This window comes from Solanum dulcamara, chromosome 2, assembly GCF_947179165.1.
Source record: "Solanum dulcamara chromosome 2, daSolDulc1.2, whole genome shotgun sequence".
NCBI lineage: Eukaryota > Viridiplantae > Streptophyta > Magnoliopsida > Solanales > Solanaceae > Solanum > Solanum dulcamara.
Window position 1 is genome coordinate 50,314,072 of NC_077238.1, and position 9,537 is coordinate 50,323,608.

Here is a 9,537-nt window from a genome sequence, read left to right on the forward strand (position 1 = left end):
TCATAATAGCACATACTTTCACTGAGCAATCAATATCAAAGTTCCAAAGGTTGGGATTACCTGTAGACGTAGAGATTAGGTACGAATACTTGTGCTTCATTTCCCTTTGAGCTTCCCAGGTTATTTCTTCATGACTCTTATTTCTCTACAATACCTTGACGGAAGCTACATCCTTAATTCACCACCCCCTACTCTGCCAATCTAGGATGGTGATCGGTTGCTTCTCGTAGGATAGCTCCTCTGTGACCTGGATATCCTCTGCAGAATATAATCGGGACGGATCACCAACACACTTGCGAAGCATCAATAATTAGAAGACTAGATGTACTACTTTTGGATCCGCCGGTAAGTCTAAATCGCAGGCAACCTTGCCTATTTGGAGGAGGTCTGATAAGAGCCAATGCATCTCAGACTAAGGTCCTCTTTCTTATTGTCTCTCATCAGTTTCTTTTTGGATGATACTTTTAAGAGTGCTTAATTATAACTTAAAACTCTAGAGATCGACGTCAATTATCTGCGTATGACTTTTGTCGACTCGGAGCTGCTAATAATCTCTCTGGAATAAGCTTCACCTTCTATACTGCTTATTGAACCACATTTGGGCATATTCTTCATGTTTTATTACCATCAAACCAATTAATTGGAGACCTATGGTATCCTCCATACCAAGTCTCGTATGGGGCCATCTGGATACTAGAATGATAGTTAATATCGTAAGTACTTTTGATAGGTCCTAGGCAATTGTTTGAGCTACCTTTGGAGTCAACCGTATAGGCCCGAAATATATCATCTAACGTTTAGCTAGTAAGATTAGTTTGTCTATCAGTCTGAGGGTAAAATAGGGTATGAAGACCTATCTGTCTTCCCAATCTCTTCGTAAACTGATCTTCGGTAGTTAACTGTAACTTGGGATCCTTCGTCTAGGACAATAGCTATGGGACTCCATAAGGTCCTACCACCCTCTTGACCTATAATTTCACACCATCTCGGCTGAGCAGGTAGTCTTTGATTGGAGGAACATGGGCTGATCTTGTTAATTTGCGGATAATATTCCATATAGAATTATCTATCAGGGAGTGAAAAGTGAGTCTTGTAGCCAAGGTCGTGTTGTGGAATCTTCGACCTCGTATATTACTTCTTTCCTTCTTTAGATAATATCAATTGGTACCCTCGTCTTTTTGGGTTTTGCTTTTTTCCCTTCAGAGTCGGCTACCAAGTTGTGCTGAAGTCCCCTCACACAATGACCTGTATAGCCATTCCGTGGTTTTCCTATCATTAACTGGTATTATATTGAAGAATTGTGGCATACAAGTGCCCCATATGTTAGTAATAAGCTAATCCTACTTGCTTTGCTTAAGCCCTTTTATAATTCTCTTAACGTAACTTATAACACTCTAGATACATAATCTCGTATCGTTGCTTCGCCGCTAGTTTGGATTCTTCCATCTTGTGCGATCATAGCAGCACTAATGCACTGCATCCCACTAGAATTTTGAAGTTAAACATGCTTGAGCGAGAGTAGTACTAGGATGGGTGACCCCCCGGAAAGTCCTCGTGTCATGTTCCATTGCAGTCCTTTCAATAATGTGCGAAGGAACTCAACCTAGACCGAGATTTACCTTAGCGTCTTCTTGCTATTCTTCATGCTTCGCCTTGACCTCTCCGCCCCTATCTTACACTCGACGTCGGGATAGATTATTGGTTCAACCATGGCTAGGTCCTATTTTTCCCTTCTCACCTCATCTCAGTAGTTTGGTCTAACCCATCTTGACATCTCTCTGTAACATATCCAAAACATCCTAGCTCCTTTTTTTGTGTACTTCTTACTTGACCCTATACTCAACATATACATATCTATAGGTTGCATAACCATTCTGATACAACCTATATAAGATAGACATAAACTTTTCGTTTCCCATCCCATCTTGCTTTACATATCGACTTCACACTAGAACTTGCTCGTACTAACGCTATATTGTCCTACTCCTTTCTTTTATTTCTTTATGTACTCCTTGGTATCCTCATTTCCTACCATAAGAGATTTTCTATTCTTTCTCCTTGCTACTTGTATGTCACTATATTAGCGGCCAATGACATTGTTACCATATCTTAATCTTTACTCAAACACGGCCCTACTACCCTTTACACGTTCCTTAGTTTGCTCAGTCCTACTCTCTTATCGTATTCACCCCTTGTGGTAGGCACCCATCCCTTAGGGTTCTACCAATGATTTTTTGCACGGTCTCAGATACCGCGACTCCTATCTATTTATTATTAGCCTCGAGCTGTAACACCCTAATTTTTTTTATATTATTTCTAAAAGATGGTCAGGTGGTCCACGTTATTTTTGAAGTTCTACGTAAGCTATTGATTGGGATATCTTACATAGCAAAGCTACTTGAGTACACGTCGAGCTTAGGTTACAAGGATTACATAGGTTCTTAAAGTGAGACGAGATTACGAACCCACAAAACATGGAAAAAGAGGCGTAGCACCTACTTGAAAAAAGTAGGTGATGCACCTACTTGGAATAAGTAGGTGATACACCTACTTGGACTAAGTAGGTGACACATCTACTTGGGGTGGATCCCATGCTGCCATATGGCAGCTTTAGATTGGGTGCATGGATAAGGTGGTGCCCTAGGGGGCTGGACAAGTGTCACCCCTAGGGGATGCCATATGTCAAACTTTAAGGGAGCATATATATACATGTAAAGATGACTAAGAAATCATTTTCAACCTTAAACTTAGAAAGACTTGAGAGAAAAATTAAGAGAAAGGAGAAAGAGAACTACGAGTTTGGCCAATTAAGGTAAGTCCTCCGATTTTATTCCATCAATTAATTTTCTAAGGTACTCTTCGGTTAAGTAGTGGTGTTTAACAACATAGAATTTATTGTTGGGGCAGAAAAGAGGTTCTTGTTCTTGGTAGCAAACCCATTTTTGGATATGACTGCCGTTAGTAACATTAGTATAACTACTTGTGTAAAGCTTTATTTCAAGTAATTCAAGATGTTTTGGAAATCTATTTTATAGGGATATAACTTTCATTTAGGCTTGGAAACCGAGTTTTGCTTTTATCTGCTTGAAAAAGGGTGATGAAGTATAGGAGAGGTGCTGCCCAGATTTTGTTTTGGAAATCCTACATGGACAGCTGTTGGTATTTTGGGCATATCTGTTTATACAGAACTGCTGTAGGGGTGATTCAAAATTGTATAAGACCCTAAGACACATGTATATAACTTTACTTTAGGATATAAATCCTACCTCCCCCATTTACCCCTTTAAAACGGAGCAACAATACAGGAAAGTAGGCTGTCCAGAATTCCAATTTGAATAGTTTGGGCTGATTTTTATTAATTTAGTGTTTAGTTTCGATATGATGAGACTCTTAAACTTAACTATATATTTAATTATGTATTTAAGATGTATATGTGCTTATACAAGCTAAGAGGAACTGTTTGACGAAGTAAATTTTGGTTGGTCTATGGCGGAGAGGAATTGAGCTCCTTGAGTTATGGTAGAACCTGTTGTATGCTAAAATTCCAAGGTTTGTGTATAAACTTGAACTTAAATATTTTATATTTTGAAATTTGAGTCATTTTGATGGGTTGTTTCCTTGCTCCTTATTTTGTATTTTGGTATGACTATTATCTCAAGTATTGTAAAACTTTCGCTAAACCGCCCATTTTACAAATTGCTTGATCATTTTGCAGTCTTGCTGGGACTTTGTCCTTCTTGTTATGGTGATTTATCATCGATATTGGCATGCCTCTCAATTTGTATCTTACCCATCTTGACTTTGGATTTACATTTTGTCTTGACGATGGGATTTTCATCCATTTTTGAGTATGAGTGGAAAGTTACTTTCAACATGGTTCTTGATTCTCTTAATATTGGGTGACGACCCTTCTTGATATGGGCTTCGGTCCTTATTGATTTCGGGGCTTCGGTCTATCTTGATATTGATTGTGCTTAGTGTAAAGGCATGACGTACCTAATGGGCAAAATTGATTATTTGACAACTCTTTCGAATTGAATTATATGTTTCTTGATACATGAGCCTTCGAATATTGATATTGATTTTGAAACTCTTCAAGGTTTATGATAGATACTTTAATATACTTGTTCACTTGGGCTTACCTTTACATTATTAAGCCACCTGCGATGAACAAGGGAATTAAAGAATTTAATGTCTCCAAGCCCAAAGTTTTTACACCACTAAGCTTTATGAGCAGTGATAGTTGATTTCTATTATAGGTAATGTGCGAGACGAGGTATGAAGATGAATATTTGGAGTAGACTTTTTGTAGCCCTTGTGAATATCACATCTGCATATGCATCTAGTTTTTGTAAATATTTTGGGGGACTTATACATGATACATGTGGCACTTATGTATGAAATTTGGAAGGCCTGTGAAAACAAAACTATATGCTTGTAACTTGAATAGGGTGACTAGTTTTGCTATTTTGGAGTGTGCTTTTAACTCAAGTCATGTTTGTACTGCATTTATATATTGGCGTGTCATTTTGCACAAATGAGGATAGTAGTTTTGTAATAACTACTGATTTGAGTTTTGTGTATTTTATGGACCCACAATGGTATTAACTATTTGTGATTTTTTTAAAAAAAGTAAAACTATCTTTTGTCTCGTAAGTGGCATCCTCCCAAAAGGGGTGCCACAAGTGTTGGTATCAGAGTCTGGGTTTATGCTTCTAGGACTTTTGTTGTGACTTGTTGGTGTACTATATGTTTTGTTACATGTTGTTTTTCTATATACTGCATATGTATCATGTACATGTCTCTAATGCAATATGATCTTCCCTTATGAAGGAATTAAGTCATGGCATCTTCTACTTTCAATAGACTTATGGAAGCCGCTCGTGAGGGTTTAAATATCTCTAATACCCAACTTCACCAACAAGAAGGGATTGAAGAACATTTTTTTGATTTTAATCTTCCTAGTACAAGGGAATCTGAAATGGAAAGTAATTAGGTTATGAGAGTTGGGCCACACCCGCAAATGAATCATAGTGCTCCTACTGTTGATCTCTTTTTTCAACAAATGGCCAATTTCTTTAGTTATATGTCCAGAAGAGTGCCTAACCCTGATGAAATGAACTTTGAGAAAATGAGAAAAATAGGTGGAGTTGAGTTTGAAGGAACATTTACCCTACAGATGTCGAGCAGTGGTTGGAATGAATTAAAAGAGTGTTTGAGCAGTTAAAGTGTTTCGATGCTGCCAAGTTTAAGTATGTTGTCTCACTATTACAAAAAGATGCTTGTGATTGGCGGGTAAGTGTACCGAATGCCAGGGAAAAACCTCTTGTTCTTACTTGGAATGCTTTTGTGAAAGAATTTCATAAGAAGTATGTCCCAGCTGCTTATCATGATGCAAAGAAAAAAGATTTCTAAAATTTAGAGCAAGGGAGTATGTCTATCGCTGAATATCAGTAGAAGTTTCTCAGGCTGTCCTGCTATGCTAGGGGTATTATTAATAATGAAAAAGATAAGTACAGACGATTCAAAGATTGTTTGAATGATTCTATCAGAAATTCTATAGCGGTCCTACAACATGAAAACTTTTGTAAATTTGTTTCAGCTGCTCTTACTTGGGAAAGGATCGACAAGGAAAAAGCTGGTAGAAATGAACATAAGTTCAGGAAAGTTATGCAGATTTGGGAGGTCCATCAAAAAGGGGGAGGTTTGACAGTTCCCAAGCTAATACTTTTCGCAAGTTACCCAACATAAGTAGAATAGATCAACTTCCTTTACTGCCAGCACTCCAAGCTCTGGCCAAGGCAAGACTCATATACCCCCTTATGCACAATATGGAAAGAATCACCTTGGTACTTGTAGAAGAGCTTATGGCACTTGTTTTAATTATGGGAGCTTCAATCATAAGGTGAGAGATTATCCTAATCCTAACCCCACTTCTTCTCCATGCAGGGAAGGCTCGATTCAAAAACCTATTACCACTCCCTCTCAAGGGAATAGAGGTACCAGATTTAGAAACCCATAAGCAATAAGTGCAGGTGCAACCAATCCAGCTGGTGGGTTAAGAGCTATAACATGAGCTTATGCGATGAGATAGAGGTATGACCAGGATGGAGCAGATGTGGTTGTTGGTAAATTTTACTTATTCGACTTATATGTTGTTACATTATTTGATCCTGGTTCTACACATTCATATATTTGTGCATCATTGGCTTTTTGTGAAAATGTGAAATTTGTGAGACTCAATTATGGGGTGCTTGTCCAAAGTCCTTTGGGGCAACAAGTTGTTTGCAATCAAATCTATCGAGGTTGTCCCTTGGTAATTCAAAATCTAGTCTTCCTTGCTGATTTAATTGAAATGCCTTTCCAAGACTATGAAGTCATTATCGGTATGGATTGTATTTATAGATACCATGCGGTAGTTGATTGTAGGTCAAAGCATGTGACCTTTAGAGCTCCTCCACCTTTACACATCATTATTCAAGGTGAAAGATCATTGACGTCTAATATCATTTCTGCGGTAGTGGAAAGAAAGATGGTTAGACAAGGTTGTGAAGCATATCTTGCTCATATATTTGATACATGGCTGGAAGGTCCAAGCCTTGAGGATATACCCATGGTGTGTGAATTTCTTGATGTCTTCCCTGAAAATCTTTTTGGACTACCCCCCGGAAAGGGAGGTTGAATTTCCCATAGAGGTTGTTCCTAAAAGCACTCCTATCTCTATGATGCCTTATCGAATGTCTCCAACAGAACTGAAAGAGTTGAAAAATCAATCGCAAGAACTCCTTGAGAAAGTTTTTATTCGCTTGAGTGTTTCCCCCTAGGGGAGCTCCTCTGCTATTTGTGAAAAAGAAAGATGGGACTTTTAGGTTTTGGGTTGATTACCGGCAATTGAACAAGGTAAGAATTAAGAATAAATACCTACTACCTAGCATTGATGATTTATTTGATCAGTTAAAATGTGTTAGTTTGTTCTAAAAAAATAACTTAAGGTCTGGGTATCACCAACTGAGGGTAAGGGAACATTATGTCCCTAAAACTGCCTTTAGGACTCGATATGGCCATTATGAATTTCTGGTGATGCCATTTGGGTTGATGAATGCTCCTGCGACATTTATGGATCTGATGAATCGCGTGTTTGAACATTATCTTGATCAATTTATAGTGGTTTTTATAGATGATATTTTAATATATTCCAAGGATAGTGAAGATCATAGAAATCATCTTCGAATTATTTTGCAAATTCTGCAAGAGAAGAAGCTTTATGCCAAGATTTCTAAATGTGAATTTTGGCTCGGTGAAGTGGCCATTCTAGGAAATATTGTGTGGGCGGCTGGTGTGAAAGTGGATCCTAGTAAAATTCACGCTATTGCTGAATGGAAACCACCTAAAAGTCCAACTAAAGTAAGGAGTTTCTTAGGTTTAGCGGGATACTATAGAAGGTTTGTCAAAGGATTCTCCATTATAGCCTCCCCTTTAACTAAACTCTTGAGGAAGGATGTCAAGTTTGTATGGGATGAAAAATTCCAGGAGAGTTCTGAGAAGCACAAATCCTTATTAACACAAGCTCCTATACTTCACCAATTGAAGGGAAGGAATATGTGATATATAGTGATGTCTTTCATCATGGTTTGGGTTACGTATTGATGCAAGAAGGGAAAGTGGTTGCATACGCTTCCCAAAAATTGAAACCACACAAGCTGAACTATCCTACTCATGACCTTGAGCTCGCTGCCATAGTGTTTGCCTTAAAAATTTGGAGGCATTACTTATATGGTGAAAAGTGTCACATATTTACTGATCACAAGAGTTTGAAGTACTTGGGTACACAAAAAGAGTTGAATTTGAGGTAGCAGATGACTGCACGATCGATTATCATCCGCGTAAAGCCAATGTGGTAGCAGATGCTCTAAGTCATAAAGCCCTTGCTAGTTTATCACTAAGCCACTTTACTTTGTTTGTTAAATTAAGAGCAATGAATGCTTGTCTTGCATTTAACTCTAATAGCTCTATTGCTACCAGTTTTCAAGTCAAACCAGTTCTACTTGAATAGGTGAAAGAAGCACAGAAGTTAGATGAGAAGCTAGTGAAATTGATTAAAGAAGCTCAAATTGGAGAAATTCTTGATTTTAAATTAAGGGAGGATCATGTTCTACTTTATCAAAATAGATTATGTTTCCCTAAAGATGACAATTTGAGAAAGAAAATTTTGAATGAAGCATATACTTCACCATATGGAATGCATCCTAGAGGTACTAAAATATACCAAACCATTAAAGAACACTACTGGTGGAATGGTATGAAGAAGGAAATTGCGGAGTTTACTTCCAAATGCTTAGTTTGTCAATAGATAAAGGCCGAGCATCAAGTACCGACTGGTTTGTTACAACCCTTGTCGATACCTGAGAGAAAATGGGAAAGAATAACTATGGACTTTGTTTTTGGGCTTCCACGCACTCAAAGAAATCATGATTCAATTTGGGTTATAGTTGATAGGCTAACAAAAAGTGCTCATTTCTTGGCCATCAAGGTGGACTACCTACTTGAACGTCTAGCCGAATTGTATGTTCAGGAGATTGTGAGGTTACATGGAGTTCCTGTTTCTATTATATCTGACCAAGACCCAAGGTTTACATCTAGATTCTAGACTAGATTGCAAGAAGCTTTGGGCACTAGGTTGAACTTTAGTACATCTTTCCATCCTCAGATATACGGTCAATCCAAAAGGGTGATTCAAATCTTGGAAGATATGCTTCGAGCTTGCATTATGGAATTCGACGGTAGTTGGGACAGATACCTAGCCTTGATAGAATTTTCTTATAATAATAGCTACTAATCAAGTATAGGCATGCCTCCCTATGAAGCCTTATATGGGAGAAAGTGTAGAACTCCTCTTTGCTGGAGTGAAATTGGTGAACGAAAACTGGTTAGTCCTGAGATTGTGCAACAAACTAAAGATAAGGTAAAAGTCATCAAGGATCATCTAAAAATTTCTTCAGATAGACAAAAGTCTTATACTGATCTCAAGAGGCGTGAAATTGAATATCAAGTAGGAGATAAGGTCTTTTTAAAGGTTTCTCCATGAAAGAAGATTATGAGATTTGGCCAAAAAGGAAAACTTAGTCCTCGATTTATTGGACCATATGAAGTAATTGAGAGAATTGGTCCAGTTGCATATAAATTGGCTCTTCCACCGGAGTTAGATAGAATCCACAATGTCTTCCATATTTCTATGCTTAGAAGATATCGCTCTGATCCATCTCATGTTCTTCCTGTCAAATCTATTGAGATAAGTCCTGACTTGACATATAATGAGGAACCTATCCAAATCTTGGCCCATGAGATAAAAGAGCTTAGAAACAAGAAAGTTCCTTTAGTAAAAGTCCTTTGGAGGAATCATTCTGGCACTGAAGCAACCTGGGAGCGAGAGGAGGATACACGAATTCAGTATCCATATTTGTTTTGAGGATAGTATAAGGTAAATTTAAAGATGAAATTTCTTAAGGGGGAGAGAGTTGTAACACCCCAATTTTCTTT

At 37.9% G+C, this 9,537-nt stretch overlaps 1 pseudogene; it reads left to right on the forward strand.

Annotated features, from left to right (window-relative positions):
• The first annotated feature begins 1,447 nt into the window (after positions 1-1,447).
• Positions 1,448-1,566, forward strand: LOC129881238 (5S ribosomal RNA; annotated as a pseudogene).
• Positions 1,567-9,537: the final 7,971 nt, after the last annotated feature.